The sequence below is a fragment of the Amia ocellicauda genome, chromosome 11, assembly GCF_036373705.1.
Source record: "Amia ocellicauda isolate fAmiCal2 chromosome 11, fAmiCal2.hap1, whole genome shotgun sequence".
Lineage (NCBI taxonomy): Eukaryota > Metazoa > Chordata > Actinopteri > Amiiformes > Amiidae > Amia > Amia ocellicauda.
The window spans coordinates 7,300,756-7,321,468 of NC_089860.1; the positions used below are offsets into that span (position 1 = coordinate 7,300,756).

General features: G+C 37.3%; 1 protein-coding gene across 1 annotated transcript in view; it reads right to left on the reverse strand.

Moving 5' to 3' along the window:
• htr4 (5-hydroxytryptamine receptor 4) overlaps positions 1-18,543 on the reverse strand; it is a 143,011-nt gene extending 124,468 nt beyond the window's left edge. Inside the window, exon 1 of the mRNA XM_066716490.1 lies at positions 18,291-18,543. The gene's annotated coding sequence lies outside the window, so the exon portion shown is untranslated. The remainder of the gene's footprint in view (positions 1-18,290) is intronic.
• Positions 18,544-20,713: the final 2,170 nt, after the last annotated feature.

Genomic DNA, 20,713 nt, shown 5'->3' on the forward strand with positions numbered 1-20,713 from the left:
TTGTTGCATTTAATATTTCAAAGGCTAACCACAAACATTACAAAATATTGTAATGGAAGCCATAGAGTGCTTCTTTTCACTCTTTTCACAGTGCTGTGTTCCATCACACTGTAACAATGGCCGCCACCTCCATCTGGTATATGGAGAACTGATTCCAAAATGTCACCAATAACAGTGATTTAGGTGGACTGGCCATCTGGCAAATGCCAGATTTGCCAGACCATTTTTTAGTTCAGTGGGCTGGCTGAAGTTGAAAACAATGTATATATTTGTTTGCACTATTTCTTATAACGAGCATTTGGCTGATACTCTATGTGCAATGGCCAGCCCCACAACTAAGATCAATGGGCCAGTCTGGCATTCTGATTGGCTGAGGAGGAGGCTAAGCTCATAGTTATGCAAGTTTACATTCAAAGTCATTTACTCTCATTCATTAGAGGTGGATCGGAAAAAAGGAAAGGTAGTGCAGAAAAAGCGAGAGAGATGAAAAAAATGCTCTTGAGGCAGAAGCTGCAAAATGTGCTACATTAATGAAGTTGTTTTCAACAAAGTTGTGGTTCTACGCTGTAGCAGACAACAGTGCAGTAGTCAAAGGTGCCTGGCACAGGGAGAAAACTGGTGCACATCTAGCGTTAGTTACTGCTGAAGTTAATATGTTGCCTATATTGTTTGCAAAGGCTGTACAGTAACCGTAGGGAGGTGAGATGTTCCTTAACAGCATTTATCATATAATGTGGACAACAGGCTGATTCAGTTTGAGAAGTGTGGTTTATATATTAGCAAATAATGTTACTAAAAATAAACTTCAGTTTTAATACAGTATTTATAGTACATTTTAATGGTAATAATATTTATTGTCGTTTTCATTTTTTCAATAAATAAGAACGCTTATATTTACTGATAGTTTAATCCAACATGGCTGACATGATCAAAACATGTTTTTTGTTCATACATATACATATTTCTAAGGGGTAAGTCACAATTTAGTTGTTTCTGTATTGCATATAACTCAGTTAAGGCAAAATATATAAATATATTACACATTCATTTATTAAATTCAAACAAGTGACCAGTCTAACTAATTAGACTAATTAGGCAATCGAGGATTCGTGGGGGAACACGTGACAGGCAGTAATGCAGTCTCCCATAATGGGTAATGCACTCTACTCATACACACAGACAACTCCTTCCCAAATACAGACAGCAAAATCAAATCAAAGCCTTCATCAGATAACAATTTTCACAATTAATGTATGATCTCTATTCTATTGATCAGACCTGGATTTCAACCTTTATTTTAAGCATTAAAAAGCAACAGTTTGAGGATAGTGCTGGACCATCTGACATAAATTATACACATTATATTGTGCTGTATGCTGTTATCAACTTCTACACTAGTACAACTTGTTGAGAGACATACCATGTTATAGGCCTGGGGTACAAGTTCCTACTCACACTGTCACCCAGGTAAGCCTGTGAGAGGAGCGTCTCCACTCATAAGTTCATAAATAATCGACTCAGGAGCACCCTATCCAGCGACCATTTGGAGGCATTTATGCTGATGGCTCTAGATATCGATCTTGTCATTGACAGAGTGGCAGAGAAGAGTGAACTGCTGCTAAACAGACACACAGACAGACAAAGAGACAGCAGAGGAGGACAAGCAGCACAGACCAACAGGCAGGCAGACAAATTGACACGGAGGAGAACAAGAAAAACATAAACAGATAGAGAGGCACCAACAGACAGAGTCAACAAGGAGAAGCACAGACAGACAGAGTGACAGCAAAGAAGATGCAGGGACAGACAGCACACCTGTAGTGATGAGTAGTCTCTCCAGTTGTTGTAGTGTTTGTCTTAAACATGTTCTAAAAGTGCTGGTCAAAAAAGGAGAAGGACTATTTATCAACAGTCAAATTAAAAGTGGAGAAATCTGTTGTATACTCCCAGGTTTGTGTTAGTAGCATTACCCCTGTGTGTAATATTAGGGGTGGCGGTGTGCATGGTGGGAGGAGGCCAGTGGGGGGTTGGGTATGAGGGGGCTGGTGTGGCTAAAATGCCAGGGCTGAATTTTGGTCCCAGTCTGTCCCTGAGCTCTACAGTGTAGTTCAAAACAGCTTTGTTTTGGCCCGCTTTTTCCCCTTAATGTGACTATTTAATCAAATTTAAGAAACTAACCAATCCAACAGTAGAAAACTCACACTGCTGTTTCCACTCCAGGGCAAGTTTGTCCTAATTTATGACAGAACCTCTCTGTATAACCCACCAGCTGTTTTGATCTGTAAAACTCTGTACAACACACTGAATTCCCACTTACTAGTAATTAACACAGCAGCTCAAACAATGTGAATCAGAGATGACATGGGGAGTGGACAACTGTAATTATTAATAAAATGTAAATTAAAGTTTTTAGATCGAACATCTAAATTAAAATAAATGAATTAACAGAAAACCTACAGCACTCAATACAATTCTTTGGATGATTAGCAATCTTGGAGAAATACTGAAAGTTCAGTCATTAAAGTTTACAGTGTCAGGAGCTGGAAGCCACATACTGAATTATCATTTTTAAATTAGCCATATTTGGAAGCCTCAAGAACCATTAATGCAGCTCATTAAAATGTAATTTAGAGCACGGCAACTGTATCATGAGAAACATCAACATGTTTCAGATCTTTTCTAAATGCACCATCCCACCTCAAAGCTTGTCTGAATGTGTGAACATGCGTTTCTTATCTTGGCGACGCAAAGGAATGAGATGCACTCAGAATACAGTCTTGAAACACAAACCAAAAGGTGACAAACAGGGATTTAGAGATGCAGGGAAGCTAAGAAACAATGCTGTCCTGACATTGCTTGCCCAGCTTTTTGTGTCTACGTGCAAGATCGGTTTCACTGGATGGGTACAAAGCAGAGGGGAGCAATTTGAGAGGAGGCCTGCCTGTTTGACGCAGAAAGCTCTTGTCTGTCATGTCCAAGCCACATGTGCAGCCTGCTGTGCATGCACGTTTTGGATTCAGTACAAATATGTCAAGCGTCTCAATGGAAATTCATCACTGGCAAGGAGGTCTTTCACAGTTAATAAATAACAGATTGAGGCCTTCATCTTGATGGTTCCAAGCACAGTTTAAGGAAGGTAACATGTCATGTAAACAAATGTGGTTTTCCCCAAGGTTGACTTATTTATTTCGATTCTTTTTCAGAACAATGTTTAAACCTGGCAGGCATTCATTTGACGTTCATCTTGTCAACCTCCCTGCAATTCCTTACATCCTCTACTTTTACCTCCCTTTGACCATATTCTCCACATGTATTTGGACCCTGACTCCTAGATCACAGACTATGATGTCTAAGTCGAATAAGACAAAGACAAACTCACTCATGCTAGCAGTTTAGGTTATTCAATCCGCTTTGCAACAGATCCTGTTCAAAAGCATGTTCAACATCAGACTTATCATTAAGTTTGTTCCGTGCAGTACCGTCAATGCTTGCCTGCTGGTGTCATGGACTGCCTAAAGCAATGCAAGTTGCTCCATTTGTCGATGTCTAAAGCTAAAATGTTTTGTTCTCACTGCAAATCAATGTGGCTTCAAAGGGTGTTTGTTCCAGCATTCAGAACTGTATTTTAATAAATGCCTCCATGTCCTCAAAATACATCCCCTAAAGTCACAGAAAAATCCAAGCATTTCCCCCCCACACAAACGTTTTACAACAAAAACAATTTTTTCTTCAAGCAGGAACAACTCACACGCTTACAAAATATAATGGCAATATTAAAGCCTGTATTATTAAACAAAAATCTCAAACTATGACAAATTAAACAAACAGCACACATAATAAACTGCATTGCTAATGTGTAATGTTTAATGATCTGAACCCCATACGCAGCATGGGGTTGGTATTTCTCCATAACATTTTGCAATTAAAATTCTCTTCAAATGACGTTCATAAATGTAGACACAGATCAGAAGATCAGAACCAGACTAGTGCTCTGGCATGGTTATTACAGACTGTTTTTTCCCAGTGTGCCTAGATTCCCTTGCTTTTTACTGTCCACAGATGTATACTAATGTGTCAGACAGAAAACAAACTTGCATGAACTTGCAGTGTCCATCACACACCAGGCACGATATGAATGATAGAAGTCCAAAACAAGCTTGGTGATGTTCTGCTTGGTTTGAAATATATGACATATATAAAACACTTTATTTGGGGTAGCTTTCATAAGGGATTGCTTGATTCTGCAGAATGATTTGGGCGCCCAGTCCATTTGTGAGGCAACTTAGTAATGGTATTTGTTAAAGATTAAAGGGAAGTAGATGGATGCCATTTTCTTAGAGCTGGCTTCCTAAAGCATACACTTCTAAGTCCATTTACAAATCTTATTTAACATTTCTTAGCCACTGCCAAATCCTGGAACAGTTAGTAATAATTCTCTTTTATTTGTGTATATTTGTCTCAAAAAATGCCAGTGCAGTTGAACTTCATTGTATTTTATTTCCCCCCAGTGTATTTATCTTAGTATTTTCCAAATAATTCTACTAGCATTTGGTTCTCGTCTGTCCATGACTAAGGAGCGGCGTTGCGAATGAAAGACCCTCATATGGGGTTTAATTTCCCCCAGTCACGATATGACGCAAGTCTTCACAACACAAATCTGCTGGACACAAAACTGTTGAGGTTAAAGAGAAAAGGCAGTACATTAGGCTTATTCAATCCAAACAATAATTGTGAGAGACAGATACTATGTTTATGTGCAGGACTGCACAAATCGGTAGCTATTATAAAGTCATTACACTAATAAATGACGGCTTTACCAAAATATATATTTTTTTGTTGCTGTTTTTTTTCAGTCTAGTCTGAACACAAGGAGTGGACCCTGATATACTGTTTATTTTTCAACCCCGGACACAACTTATAAACTATGAGGAAGGAGGAAATGAAAGTTGTATGTGAAATGTACTGTAGCTGCAGGAAACATTGTTTAGTCTAAACAATTCTCCCGTGTGAGAACGGTCCTTTCTTCACACTCTGTGTTTTAACATGTGGGTGTTTTAATGTGGTTTCTTTTTATTTAGTAGTTTTAACAGACACTGTGTAAGCATATATTTCTAGTACTCATTTACACACACTTGGGGTCATATATTTGGAAAAAGGGGAGCATTTTGTGGAATACATCGCCTGCTTCTCTTTATTTAAAAATATACATAATGTTTCCTGAATTATAAAAAAAGACAAAAAAAAACTAAATTAGAATATAATTAAACTTTAATCCAATAATAGCAGAAATGTGGTCAAGGACATATTCTTCACCTGTGTGACTACTCTGCCTTCTGTAACATTTTAGGGACCCTTTAACCTAATTTCCCACAACTGCATTAAAATAAATGTAATTTCCATAATCTGAAATGTTGTGGGAGGATATTTAGTCTATTTTACTTCATTGGTCATTTTCCAAATGCTATATTATCTGAAGGAAATAGCTTTTAAGGAAATCATAAGGGACCACATCAATAAAGTCCCATTCTGGGATGAGGGAAAACTGGACATATCTAAATTCATACTATACAAAGAATAGCTGGTAATGAATCTGAAACTGTTCTTCAAGATTCCCGTAGCAATTTTAAAGAGGCATCAATGGATACTGCGACAGGAAACATTACAGCTGCCTCAGAAGAGGCTTGTCAGCATGTTATCCAATATATCCAACAACACAAAAGAAAACAAAATAGGTAATACATTGCAATTATTTTAAGGTTGTCAGTTTCCAGCTGGGTTAATAAAGAAATACTTTTCTCAGCACCTTTTCCAAAAAACACAAGCTCCCTGAAGCTCAAGAAATCAGGAACTTCTTTCACATCTCCACATGGCCATAGGAGTGAGCCATCTCAAATGGTGTCAGTCAACTCCTTTACTTTTACGTCACTATTTCTTCTGAATATTACTTGTACATTCCTTCAGCATCTTCAGGAAAACTATGCCACAATTAAATGTAATACTAATGTTTTACCAGCCAGCCAGGCTAGTTTGTTTCAAATGATTTCATTATATTTCACGTCAGTAATGTGAAAAAAACAAAACAAAAAAAAACACACATTTTGGTATAGATATACATGACAATGTAATGTATCATGTTTATTTTTCAATAAGTTTAGTTAATTTAACTTTGCTGGAGCATGTCAAGACTCAAATTTCACCTAAGACATTTGCAAAGCCACCATCTTAAAAGTATCCCACACTACCTCTCGTTATGACCATGAACTGAGAGTCTCATACTGGGTTCACTGCTTCAGCTGATTTGTGACTGCTGGGTCCAGTGAAAAACACACAACCTGACACACCCCCCAGATCAGAGTAATTTAGTTTAATGAGGAGAGCAATCAATCTATCAATCTATTAATATCTCTCTCATATATATATATATATATATATATATATACACATTCTTTATTTTCAATAGTCAGATCAATCAGCTCATCACGTTGCATTTCAAAATGGTTCAGCTTTGCATTCAACGCAAGCAGCTATAACAAAGCACACAAGTTTTCAAAATAGCTCCAAAACTTTATTTAAATGACTTCTTTAATTATTTCCATGCAACCCATGCCCTGAAAACCATTTTGATGGTTTCATGTGAGTGTTGAGATACCGGGGTGAACCACGCCCATAACCCCGCCCCCGTATGTTAATCTGATCCAGTCTCCACCCCTACATTGTATTTAATTTTGGCACTCTTCACACAAAGCCATCGTGTAAATCAAAACACTGACGCACTGCAATGCAATGTGTGTATTGCATTTAATTCAGTTACTACCATCGCGCTACTTTAAGCAATGCTAACCATTAGTATTACATTTAATTTTGACATTAAAATACTACAATGCTATAAAGCAAAAATACAAACTTGTATTCATTAACAACATGTATATTGCTTTTCATTATGGCATGACAAATTTGCAACATCCTGTAAAGCAATACGCCGATAATTTTTCGATTTCAGCATATGTATTGTTTTCTATTTTGGCACTAGAAAGCTTCCATACACTGAAAACTACCTTAAATTACCATCTTACCATTAAAGTCCATATTTTTTGCTAAATAAAGTCTCTGTTGAAACTTGAAGCACAAAGGAGACACCACGGACAAAATTGCTTTATCCACTCCTGACACATTTCTAAATTTAGCAACTGTCACTTTTCCACCAACAGTAGGTCATTTATAAATGCAGAATAAATGCTCTTATTGGAGGCGCAGTGCAAGAAAATATGTCCCTTTGATGTACCAATCGATCTTGACTGACTGCATTAAACTGCATGCATTCTCACCCAACAAAACCGGCCCTATATTTCTGTGGTTATATGCATCTGATAATATATCATGACTTTTTCTATTCAATACTATGATCTGCAAATAAATGTGTGCTTAAAGACACTGAGTGTTTCGAACTCACGTGGGAAACAGATTGTAAATAACGAACTAAATGTTTTATTTCATTCTCAATTAATATTCTATAATATCAGTCTAAATTCTGTTTATAATGAACAAGGCAGACAATTAATGGCATCTAAAAATGGCAACATTCCGTGATCAAATTATTAATTACATGAAAAAGGTAAGGATTTCACTATTGAAACTATCACATTTATTTCTGTATTTTGTATGCATTCTAACAATGTAGCTATGTTAAAATATGTATTAATATTTTAATTTTAATACAACTGGTTCTTTACATTGAGAAATATAAAAACTTTAAAGAATACTGCCATGGAGGGGAGGGGAGAAAAAAAGCATAATAAGCAATTCACTCACTCTTGGCCCTTCACAGAATTTTCAACAGTGAGTGCAGAGAGATTTCTTTGACATTTCTTTTAGCATGCAAATGGCAGTGTGGATCAGCCCCCTCAGATCACAAAGGGAGGACAGCATGGCATCTCATACCCTGGTATTAAAGTGCTCGCTAACCTGTGCCAGCATAAACTCTAATGATTTCTCACTTGCCCTGCAGCAGAGTAAACACTTTGCAGTTTGCTGTCTGGTTTTCATAGACTCTGCTGTCTATGTATTTTATTTGAAATCCTTCGGTTTCACAAGCCCAAGGAATTCTGACTCTGCACCTTCCATCCAAAACTTAGACAAACTCTCCATCTGTGTGGGACAGAGAAATGAAAACGGTCTTGAGAGATTATGAGCCTGCCTCCCTAAGTGTACTTCATTTGCTTCACTTTCAGTTTGACAAGCACTGGCACAGACGCACACAGCATCCGCAATTTGTATTGGAAGCTGACCTGTCGCAAAATCATTTGTTATGACTTTAAGCTGCCAATAACTCAACGTCACCTGCCCCTCATAAAAATGAGAGCTATAAATGTAAAAAAACGGCAGGAATAAAAACAGAGAACAGAGAACAGATAACACCTGAAATGCTCTGCACCACCTAAAAGTCCCACCGCACTCCCATAATGCCCTCTCTCACGCTGCCCGACACAACCAACAACCAGTGGCGTAGCATTACTTTAGTCCAGGGCGAGCAAAGGGTAAGAAAAACCTAACATTGACATGTCAGTAGGGCTGGGGGGCAGATTATCACATGCAGGACAGGGAGAATAACCGTGCAAGTAAGATTCTCACTTGGGCTCTTCGACGGTGGCGGGGTTCAAATTATATTACAACTGGATCTAAATTTCCAACTGGAGATAATATATTTCTAACTGGAGGACATTAGTTCTGGATTGAAGCGTTCTGCTTGGAGCTGAACTTCTATCTGTGTCAGTACATGACATCATGCTTCCACACCTTTAAAAAAAAAAAATCTATCCGGTTTTGTTTTGTTTACTGTCTACTGTAAGCAAAACTGAGCCAAAACTAGCCATTTAAAGCAATGAGAAATCTCATGACAGAAGCAGTTATTAAATTAGACTCACACACTCTTACTACTGATCTTGGTATTTACTTATTTTTAAACATGGACAGTAATAAAGACTCCCATTTCATAGCGGTTTGATCCAGATAAGGTTTTGCCAAGTTGCAGCCACTTGTGGCAACCACAACTGTGGGATATTCTGGGATGGTTATGATTATTTACACAGCCATAGAGTTATAAATTAGACACTCATCTTCATCATTATTATAAAATAATCATACAATTGGAGTCTTATTCCAAAAACACACAAAATCATTATACTGTAATTAATCACGGCCACAGTAAAGAAAAATCTTGGTCCTCTGGCCCAGTGTGGCATCCCAGTTAAAGGTTCTCGGCAGGCCAGGGAGGACAATCAAGGCCCACCATAATCCATTCTCAATGCTCCCTGTAAGACCCACACAACACCACCTGCTCCTGTGTAAGTCAGGGAATTCCAACTTCTGCTTTTAAAGATAACTTTAAAATTTATTCCGCAAATCAACAGGTGAAATAGTCCATTAACACTTCTTTGTGTTAATCTCTGAAAGACTTTCAGAGGCTTGCAATGCATTCTGATTAGTTTTTTAAATGTAAAATACTGATGCATTTGTGCACAGCGCCCACTTCTATAATTTAAACCAATTATACCTGTCTAAGCATTACCTCCTGTCCCTGTTCCAATGAAACCCCAAGTGTTCCCTTACAAAAAAAAAATATACATATATATATATATATATATATATATAGGGGAAATGAGACAATTAAGCCCACGTACCATATAAGACCACTTGCTTTTTTATTTTGAAATACAAAAAAGACAAAAATATTAGAAGGATGATCTGTATCACAGCAAATGCACAAAGTTGTCACTGTCATTTTACTTTTTATTTGGAGTCAATCACATTTTGTGTTTTTGAGTTATGTATGTATGACTATGTATGTGCTGCCACTGTGCACCTCAAAACGTAGCTTTATGAAGGGTCCTCCCAAGAAGTAATTTTTCTTGAATTTGGTGACAAAACTTGGTGAGTGTTGATAAGAATTGTAAAATTAAGAGATTAATAAATCAAATGAAACCTTATATGATGAATTTGCTTGGTATTTAAAAGCACTATTTTGTATTTCAAAATACAGATTTCATGAGTTTCCGGAGTGAGTGCGGGACACTGGCAGAATGATAGTCACACAGATAGATGCAGTAGAACATCAAAAATTGAGAAAAAATTTTGATGACCATAGTAAATCAAAACATTTTAGAAGTGTCTTCAGATAAAACAATATTTAATGTTCGATCAATTATTATAATCTTAAAATGTAATTGTTTTTTCATATGGGCTTAAAAGGAACAGCGCCCTTGAAAAGCCTATTAGCACATGGCTTTAAAGCAGAATAATTATTTAATCTGTTCTACCAACAATAATAAACATGGTCTAAGTTGTATAAAATAATGTATTTTATTTATTATAAAGATATTACATGTTTACATTAACTCTATACAAAATTATTGAGGTTAATTTCCCATGGATCACTTTTGTTCTTAATAAGCCCACTAAGCCCAGAACCCATTGTACCTCATATTAAAAAAGCCTTAAATGAATTAATATTACTCAGAATACATCCTTTTCATTCATGAACTTAACTACTTACCTTATTTTCATTATGGGGACCAAATGGGTATGCAGAGAAAAAATTATAGGGACTGCAATAACATGAGGGAAGCTTGATGCGACTTTCATGCGGATCACAGATGGACAGAGAAAAATAATTTTCAGTCTCTGACATGGGACTGCCAAGAGTTTACATTTTTGACAGTCATGCCTCAGATATTTCCCTGGATGCACCGATATGAAAATTCGATATCCAATATTCATATAACAATTCATGTAACAAGATCGGCCCATAATTTCCAATTATTTATTGACCTACAGAACAAGAGCATTGCAGTTCATGTGCGTCATTCATATTTTGTTGAGTTTAACAAATCAGATGCTTAGTTAGACACAATAAAAGCAGCACCATCAGACAGAAATATCGGCAAAAATATCGGCCATTTTAAAGCATTCAGCCAATAGCCGATATAATATTTTTTTGCCATAACGTCCCGATACCGATCATTCACTGCAGCCCTAGACAAAAGGTAATGGAGGGAAGAACTGCACTGCCATTCCCGTGTTAGCAGGGACAAAATTTGAAAGGAGGAATTCCCTGCGAAACTAGAGGTGCTTTCCACGGCTCTCAAGCCAGAGAACATCATCGGTGTTTTTCAGAGCACTGGAGTATTCCCTGTGAGCCAGAGCTGGGTGGACAGACAAGTGTCCACAAATCAAATTCTGAAGCACCTGTACAGACTTCCACAGCCCCAACAGCCCCGGCCCCAACCCCAACAACCAGCACACCAGCAGAGCAAACTGCCCCTACAAGTGCAACAATTCCATGTGATGGAAATTTGTCTCAGATAATATAAAAATACAATTTTAATTGGTTAGGTTGGTTATTTGAGGTCTGAATTCATTAATCTATACAATATTAAGTGCTTAATCAATACAATTTGAATAATTTACTGTTAAAACCCTTGTGGGCTTATCTGGGACACATGTGGGCTTAAAGGGTACCTTATAGGCCCACTCTGGACTTCTCACTTTTTCAATTAAATAAGTTAATTTAATTTAGTAAATTTATTACAAAAGTGTTTAGATGAGAAATTAATCTTCGATTTAATACCCACAGTATTGGGAGGAAATTCACATATTTATAAGAAAACATGTAAAACTTAGATTTTGGTGGGCTTAACTGGGTCACTTTCCCCATATCTTAAGATAGCACCGAAAAAAAAAACTGCTTTAATTAATGGCGGTAATCATGTTCAGAAAATTTACATTTAGTGTTTGCTTTTCCCTGCATCAGAAATTTAATTTAATTGCAAGAAAATGTTGCATCATCTCTTGCCAGGGACAGCATCAGAATGGAGATTTAGTCCTGAAACGCTGTCTTTGGTCGAGGTCCAATCTTGTCAGAATTTTGATTTTGAATACATTTTCAAAGTAGAAATTCTACAACCCCACAACTCAGTCTTAAAATAGAATCACCATGACAAATCATGGCTGCCTTACATATTATTCAAATATGAATACATTCACACATTATGGCTGAGTTATGAGGAGTTCTGTGTAAACTAATTACAGTATGTTACTTTTAATTTATCACCCCAAGGGCTAGGTATCAGGCAGCACAATCTGTTTTGTTCATAAAAAAGGAAGAAAGAATGAAGGACGAGAAGAATCACGATTTTCATTTTTATCGTCCCTGCAAATTAAAAGCCCATTTCCATCAGTCATGTTTGCAGGAACATTTAAAGTGACTGGATAGCATATGGGCGAGAGAGAGAAGCTGAAGTGCTTTGACAGCTGCGTCACTCAAACTGGGTTTGTCACTGGTGGGAACAGGAGTGTTACAAACTCCTCATTGATCCTCTGCCTCTGGTCCCAGACGAACCAAAGGTGAATCTGCCAAGAGCCGGGGCACCATGGAGACAGGATAAAGGCACAGGCCAGGGCTCGAGGTAAAAGCGGAGGAGGTTTGCATCACAGAAGCAGGTCTAGAGAATCTGGGAATTGCTCTCATTTAGTCTAAGGGGCGCAGGTTCCATACAAGAGACAATATCAAAAAGTCACATGAGGTTCAGACAGTCGAGTATAAAAGGTCAACAAGAAAAGAGTTTGTGCAAGAAGAGGAAAAGAAGAAAGACACAATGATTTTATGGCATGGTAATCCATGTAATGACGCACAGAAGAGCTCAGGAGGTTTCAAACAAGAACCCCCTGTTTGCTTGGCATCGGGGAACAATACGATATGACCTGAAGATGGATTTCTGTTAAGTGCGTGATTTTTCAAGAGAGGGAAAATCAAATAAAAAGAATACTTCCATTGCAAAGCAGCTGATGCATCCGTCAGGATTTCAGAGATTTTATAAGCTGCAAAATCTAACTGCAATGACGACGCAAGAATGCCACAAATTCACGGTTTGTTTATTTATTTGTGAAGCATTCCTCGTTTGTTTACTCCAGAGTACACAAATGAAGCTATATAGTTATAAATATCCAGCAGCACTGATGTATCTTAATATAAAGTCATACAGCTGAAATGGAACTACTGGTATTCAGTAGCAGCCTTCTTTCCGATCCCTGATTTGTGCCACAACAATAAGGAGGCAGCACGTTAAGGCACTGCATTCCACACTGTAAATCACCTCAGTCGAGCTCAGGAGGTTAAGAGTAACAGTGTTGCCCACCCCTTCAGCCTTGTGTAACCCATTGGCGTGATCTAGTGATTGATTACCACTTCCACATTTTTCTTTTCATTTCCATTTCGAGTGGACCCATCCCGAACTACTCAGAACAGAAATGCATGTTAATATTCAAGTGTAGCTGAAAAACACATTACTTAATTCCAGAGAGTAATGGTAGAAGCCTCTCTCCAACAATGAGGTATTGCACCAGAGGTCATGTGCTATGTACAGTTAGTCTTAAGGGTTACATGACTGGTCCTATGTATAGAGAGAGCTTTCTTATAGAATATATATATATAATAGGAACTTCTGCCACCTTCCGACAAATCCTGGTTCCCACTGTTTGCAATGCATAAGCGATTGATGAAACTACTCTAGATGGTAAACTAATAGCCAAAGACTAAGTACATAAATCAGAGCTTAAAATCATAAAAATAGCCTTTAATATACCCACTTTAATAGACCCCACAAACTATAATACCCCAAGAGGAATTGTTTAAAAGGTCAGCATGGATGGAAAGTGTTTTAAAGTGTTGTTTCCAGCTGCAAAATTACCCAAATCCCTACTTTAAATGTTTATTTTTAAAACGTTAAAAGCAACCTTTAAAGATAATCAGTGTTTCTTGCTTTAGTGGCTATAGCCAACTCATTATGCTGTAAGTATACAACCTTGGCGCATGCTTATCAGGAGAATAAACTTTCTGTCACACACACACATATAAAAACCTTATCTCAGTCCCTCACATTATCATTGCAGCAGTTGATTTCAAAAACATTTATTTGACGTGACCTCTACATTTCCAGTTAACTTTAACAGGAAAGTAATAAATCTTCATCTATTTTTCTGGGTGTACAAGGAAGGGACTGGTAAAGCACAATGAAGCTCTGGTTCTCTGGACCAGAAAAGTAAAAATAAGAAATTCCTCACTTTAAACATATTTTGAGAACTTGGAAAATGTAAAACAGTAATTAGAAGAATAATACTTACATGGTATATAATTTAATCAAGACATGAACACTGATATCAACGTTCACATAAAATATAATAACAGTAGAATGGGTACGCTCCATATCATATATATGGACATGTAATCTGTCTGGGTTTCCTTTTTCCACAAGGTTTCTGTGAATTCATCCGGAACAGAAATCCAGTTTTTTTAGAGGAAAGGAAAAAAAAACACACAAAAAAACAGCAGTGATGAAACATGTAATTCAGATTAGAAACCCTGAAAAAGTCCCAAAGTCAACGACCCGATAGTCCAAACTTGACCCTGACCATTGCAATGTGGCTTTCACAAAGTGCAGTCAAGCAGGGAAGTGGCTAGGGCAGGGCAACACGACCCCCATTTATCAAAACGGTTTGCGTCTGCTTTGGTTTACACACTTTCCCCTTAAAGCACTGGACATATTATTTCATTGCAGGAGGTAAAAACCAGGTAAGAGTTTTCCTCATATGAATCACCGAAACAGTCTCACACTTTCAGTTGTGCACAGAAATCTCATTAACTTCTAAATCTATTAACAAGATCCACTCCAACACAACAGCAAAAAACAAGTGTCTATAGCTAACTAGAAATCTGTTTAGTGGGTGGTTATTCAACAGTAACACAGGGTGAAACAGTGGAAGAGTTACATAAAGTAACATTAAAGAGTGCCATTCACAACCAGTTTTCCACAGCTTCTTAAGTAAAGGAGTTTTTTTTTAAAGAGCAATGCCATAAAGTAATATACATAAGTATATACATATGGAATAAAATGCAGACATAGCCCTACATGTGTGTGTTACATACATGCACACACACTTACTGTATAGCAGTATATGTATTTGCCTTTACAATGTGAAGAGTCATTGTCCACTCTACTGTTACTCCAGTCCTTTTTTTACAGAAGAAATTCCTGCCTGTTCCTTCCCAAAATCAGATGCACATAGTTAAATTGCTGGACAGGACAGGAAGATACCCATTACTGGGATTATGTGTCATTCAAAATACAGCACCAGCCTCCCTGCTACCCATTTCGGTCTTGGCGTCTGGGCGCTGTCAGTTCACAGAACCATTATGGATGTTTCAACAGCCAAGCCAACCTCAGCCTCATGTCTTTAGTTTTGGAATAAGCCCCATACTTAACACAGAAAGCCAAAGATAAACAATTCAAATGCTCATTTTGTTGTGTATTCCCTGCTCACTTGTTATTTTGTTTCTGGATGGCCAAACACAACGACGTGATTTTTTTTTTTTTGTACTAGCACAGTAAATGCCTTACAAGTTTATCCCATACCCCAAACAAACTGTGTGAATCATGGGAACGATTACTGAATCATCTTGTGAATATGGAGAAGGAGAAGGAAAATAAAGAACGTCGAAGAAAGCTTCTCCAGGATGAAGCCGATAAAGAAGACAAAAAAAGAGTTTGCATTATATGACCACAACCTTTAGTTATTTGATTAACTCTGAAGAGGCCCAAAACTGAATCAGAAGCATTCAATGCAGTATGCTATCTGTCAAGGCAGTGTGGCACGTAAAGGTGAGCGACTTAGGCAGAGACCTCCAAGGAAGATGAATGGAGTAACACACAGCAAAGTTCGAGATGCCACCTTCTTGTCAGCACTGCTCAATATCCCATACCAAGCTGTTAAAATCCCACCACTGATCAAAAATGCTAGTTCAAGAGCCTGCGCCCAAATGAAACCTTTAACATCACCTTTGTATTTCTCCAGTGACCTTGCCGAGGTTTCGATTACAACCACGTATGAACCGAGTCTCCTCTTGCCACCCAACTGTCAAATGCTTTGTTGGCACACACGGGATGTAGACCTTGCCCACAGAGAATAACATGCTCATTAGTCAAGTGACAAAGTTCACTTCCCTGTAGCAAAGTAAGAGCTGCGAAGGGGTTTCGCCATTCCAGAAGAAAAAGTAATATTGTTTTTTACGAGTTTAGATCCATAAGACATTTACTGTCAGATTGCTTTCATGCATTGTTAATCAATAATGTATTTATGCAAAAGATTTGCCTAGCAGGAGGACAGAAAAAAAAGTCTCCAGTACTGTAGCCTGCAAACCAAACAACATGTATACAAATATATTAAACAATAATACAGTTATGAATTATATATACTCATTTTGGTAGGGGTAATAGAATATGTATTATACATATTTATATTATGTAAAAAATCCAGCCTTTGTGTGTTCCTCGTCCATCATGTTCAGGAAAATGAAACACTACCGTAGAGTAGGCCACTCAGTACAGTCCAGTCTGAAAAAAGCGTTGACTTAGACACTTCTAAAAACTCTTTTGGTAAAATTAACATACTGCATTTAAATATGCAGATTAGTGAAACCATACAAGAGAATGAGATGATGTCCAGGCAGGGTAAGGCATAGACAATTTGAATATCAAAGTATTAGTATATTAGTAATGAATTAAGTGTAGTTTTACAGGCAACTCCTTCAGCTCTTCAGTGTAACCCTGCTAAATTAGACCGTGTCACCAAGTGTGTTATGACAACTTAAATACAAAGTTCCTTCCTTTATAAATATGGATTGGTTTCCATTTCTCCCTCCACTTTTTTTTAAGCAATTTCTTCCACAATAGTATCAATAACAACTAATACAAAGCTGCTTCACAAGCACAACATATCTGTTATTGGTTTTATTCTGAAATAAAGTCAGTAATGCCACACAAACAGAGCAATTACGTACACTAGGGTATATCTGCAGACTCTCTTAATGCACAAAGTGGCAACATCAATTTCACCTTCACCTCATCAAACTTGTTACTTGCTCTCATTTTCTAAACAAAACAAAGCATTGATGGCTGAAGTTTAGCCTAAATAGATATTCAGGTCTGCCCTCAGTGTGGTATTTTCCTTATTACTTCCTTTTGATCTAATTACGCCATTTACATTCCGTCTCCTCATTTTATCATTTAACTTCATCTCATTTAACTTCATCTCCTTGGATTCAAATGCAAACAGCTTCAGTAGCTGGGATTTTGTCTCCCCACAATTTCAAATTAACAGCAGCCACAATAACTAACAATACTGAGACATTTAATCAACAATAGGTGTCATTTCGTCTATCTGCAATCTCTTAAAGTTTAGTAATGTAAAATAAATAAGCAAATAAGACAATATACAGGCATGACGTCATGATCGGTGTTAAAGTTACTCTACTCAAATAAAAATCACAGGAAGGCAAAACACAAAGAACATGTGTATACAGATATGTATATTACTATATGAGTATTAAAATATACAGCATGACAGCAATGCAATTTAATTTAAACGTTTACTTTTAAGCTATTTGGGCTTAGTGCCATTTTGGCTATGTTTTTACGTACAAAATGAAATACACATTTTTGTGTAACCGGGATACGAAACAGGTGAATAAAAAGATTATAAAGAGCAAGTTCCCAAAGTGATAGAGAACTGTATTTATAGATAGATAGATATAGAAATATACACAGACATATACATTTAAATATGTATATAAATAATAATAATTTAGTGACTTTATTATTATTGTGAACATGGTGCTACTGTTAAGTATAAAGGATAAAAACACGAGTTGTTTCATTATAAACTTTCTTCTCCGTATAAAGAAAATATATCATTTTAAATATTTGACAGTAGCATAACAAAGTTGAAAAATGAAGTATTAAATATATACAGCGCTTGCTCTTGTTTATCATTGTGGTCGATACCATTGACTACGACGCAATAAATTAAGTACGAAATACCTCCGTGCGCAAAATCAAAACACAGTTGTATTCCTTAAATGTGTTGAAAACCCTTTTTCAGTCAAATGCAGACACTGTGAGCATCGCTACTGTCATGTGTATCGGGAAAATAATACTGTGCTAAATGTTACACTTCAATTTAAATACCTTTCCACTGCACTTCTGGGATGCGTTTGACAATTGTGCGTTCATTGTACCACACCAGTTATAGTTTAAATTCACGCATTCACTGGGTCGTAAAAAGTAACATTTTTGGATAAATACAGGGTGGAAAAACAGCAACACTTGCTTTTGCACTCAAACACAACGAATCAATCAATCCAACAAACACAGAAAAGAAAAGAAAAAACATGCAGCTCTTACCATCTCGTTGTGGAGACCCTAGGTCTCAAGATCATGTTAGGGCTCTAACAATCCTCATAGCAGAAATCACAGATGCGCACAGAAAGAGGATACGAGAAGCAACTGGAGAAAGTTACTGTTCAGATCCCCCCGCTCTCTTATGAAATATCCAATGTGTGCAGCTAAGCGGGCAGGGACAGTGTGCCCGGAGTTGCACAGACACAGACTGCAGACGGGCGCACAGAGCAGCGCCAGCAGGCAGACATGGTGCGCACACTTGGAGATGAACTGGCCACTACCTACAGTCCCTCCTCTGGGCCGGGGCTCGCATCTCATTGTGCGCCGACTGGCCCGCCTGCACACCGGCGCGGAGGAGACGAAACGGTGAAAATACATCCTACAAAGTTGTTTTGGGAATTATTCGGAATCTCATTCTTTAACCCGTCAAATGTCGATCTCCACACCATCATGAGGGGATACTCATGATCTGGGGCGCGAAGCATCGGATGATTGCATAGCTATTCCAATTCACTTTGGTTTTTCATTTGGGAATATGTCACGAATTTCCCTTTTGCTTAATATTGGTATTTCCTTGAATTGTATGCATTGGGAAGAACGTTTAACATTGACCCAGCTGAGCTAAACCAGAGTGCACAAGCACAGCTTTTAAAGTTTATTTATTTTTGGTCGGAATAATAATCATCATTATAATAATACAAGTTCTAACATCTTGATTTATAGTAGTGCATCTTCTAGCTAGGGGACGTGATGAATAATAGGTGGTCAACACTGAATTTGAACAATTATTCAAAAGTTGTATTAATACGGTTTATTCGAGAGATTGTTCCTTTGTTGGGAACATGGAAATAGTATTAACAGAGTCAATTGTATTTGTTGCATTTGAATCCGTGGTTTCATTAACCTATACGGTTTCCATGGGAGCACCATAGCCAGCCAGCTTGACTGAAAACATAACATCACATTAGCATTAAGATGAGAAGAGAACATTGAGATTTCACAATTATTTATTCCATAAATGCAGGCAAAGTTAATATTTTCTTGGGTACAATGCATGTGATAATCTTTAGGACAGAATTGCACATCACCGTTCATGATATTATAATTAATGTTGCCTAAAGCCTTTATATAGACAAGCACAGACCTTAACCCAAAGGCACATAGCCTTACTATCCTGAGTAAAAACATCAGCAAAATGTCTAGGAAATGGTAAATAATAATCACTTAATCAATAAAAATAATAATAATAATCACAACACAAACACAGCACTTACTTGAAAGTACTACACATGTCTGAAGGACACCTTATAAAAACACCAATCTGGAATCAATGGCTTTGAACTGCAGTGGAATTTGCTTTTCTCTGTAAACTCAAATGCAGATTAAAAAAAATCCTAGTCATTCAATAATTTCGATAAGCATGTTTCTGAAATGTTAGTTTGCCAAAGGTAATTCAATTATAAATGAACTCACCTGAAATATCAATGGGTTAAGTGCGCTGATACTATTACAGGAGGGTCCGTAATAAACCGAATGCAATCTTTAAGCTTTGTGTGGCTCACACTGGGCAAAAGCAGCTATTTCTGTCAATACAGAGAGCAGGATGATGCAGGTAGTGTTGATCCTTTCTGGTCCTTTAATCCCAAAACTCCCCAGTCAGGGTGGATGAACATAATTGTAACTATATACAAAGGAAATTAAAATGCCACTTGTACTTGTGAGAAGAAGGAGTATATTTCTGAAGTTCAATGGCCCCAGTTCTCATGAGCGTGAGAGAACATTGCTGCTTTTTCCAAAACTCCATAATATAAAAGCTTCATTACACTTAATGACGACATACCTGAAAACTAATTTAGCCATAATCAATCGAATAAATGATCTTGGCTGCCTTAAATTAAAATATTTAAATCCACTTAACTGCTAATGTATTTGCTTCACTTCCAGGCATGTTGGCTTTCTCATCCATATATTTTCCCTTATCATATTCTTTTGAAATACTCCCCTTTATTCATATCCGGTTAAATATTTATCTGTGATTACGAAAGATAACAATTTGTCTAAAACCATGAAATGTCAAGTTTGCATAATATTTAAAACACAAGCTATGGACTTTACATGGTGCAATACGATTAGTGGCGTGTCAATGTTCTTCAAATGTTGTAAAGATTCTCTGTTTAAAAAACCATACACCGTGCCTCTATCCCTTTTCTATATTTTAAAATCATCAGTTTTGACTTTTGACAGCTGTCCTGCACTCTCAGTGGCAGGCTTGATTTTACATGTATGACAAAATCGAAAAACCACTAACAAGCACTAGGGGTGTTGTGACACGGCTGCTTCATTAACATGGAAAACAAAAAAGGACAGTCTAACTCTGACACTGAAGGGCCAATGACTTCCAGCACCATAAGAGACATCTGCCCCAT